The sequence below is a fragment of the Ursus americanus genome, chromosome 22 (genome assembly GCF_024610735.1).
Source record: "Ursus americanus isolate L20-20 chromosome 22, mUrsAme1.1.p, whole genome shotgun sequence".
Taxonomy (NCBI): Eukaryota; Metazoa; Chordata; class Mammalia; order Carnivora; family Ursidae; genus Ursus; species Ursus americanus.
The window spans coordinates 28059619-28060698 of record NC_142148.1 but is presented as its reverse complement, the minus strand read 5'-3'; positions in this window follow the sequence as shown (position 1 = coordinate 28060698).

Here is a 1080-nt window from a genome sequence, read left to right as displayed (position 1 = left end):
CAGTGGGCAGGGAGGGAGCTCAAGGGTCACCTAGTCTGGTGACTTTCCCTGCGTCTGCGGGAGTCTTCAGAGATGCTTCAAGGCCCAGACAAATCATGCAGCCTTTCGTGCCAAGACGGTGGCTTGCTGCTTGAGAAATCTTTTCACGCTTTTAATCTGTTTTGTTCCGGTCCTAATGATCTAAAAATTAGTGACTTATGCCGGCGCCTGTCTTTTATAGATAGAATCTAAAGCCCAGAGAGGACCATTAACTTGCTCAGAGAACCACGAGGGCAGCCCCGGGTCTGCAACCTGTCAGTCTGGCTTCCCGATCCCCTGCAGGAATTGCAGACGGGCACACTGGTGACCCATTTTAGCTGGCATACGATGCCAGACATGAGACTCTCGACTTTCCCCACACCTAAAGGAGGTTTTCACGAGAGCCTCCCTCTTGTCATCGGGACTTGAGGTTCAGAGGGCCTCAAGATTTGCGGATTGGAGCTTCCAGCTTCCCGAAACACGGCCTCCCCACACTGCTCTTAAATGACCTCTTGTCTCAGCTTCTTAATCTAGTCTCTTTTACATGTTGTCCCCTCACCGTCCTGCCCCTTGGGCTTGGCCTGCGCCCACACACTGTGCAGTGAATGACAGGTGCTGGACCTCTCTGCTCCCTGTCCTGTTGGCTCTCATGGGACCTGGGTGGGCTCCTTGCAGTGCCCTAGGGCAGCTCATCAGTTCCATCCTTGGGTCCTCGAGTCCTTAAAACCAGAAAAAACCTTGGCGACCACCTAAATCAAACCCCTAATCTTGCAGATGAGGAAACTGAGGTGTAGAAGGGCCTTGCGACTCATACAAAGTCACACGGTAAAAGCACGATTCCAATTCAGGGCATGTACTTAATCCAAACCCCAAGTCCACACCTTCCCAATAACCACACACTATTCTCCCCTTTAATTTAGCTCGGTTTATTTTTTTAAAGATTTTATTTATTTATTTGAGAGAGAGAGAGCATGAGTGTGTGTGTGAGTCGGGGGGAGGAACAGTGGCCAAGGGAGAGAGACTCCCAAGCAGACTCTGCCCCGAGCAGGGAGCCCAAGGTGG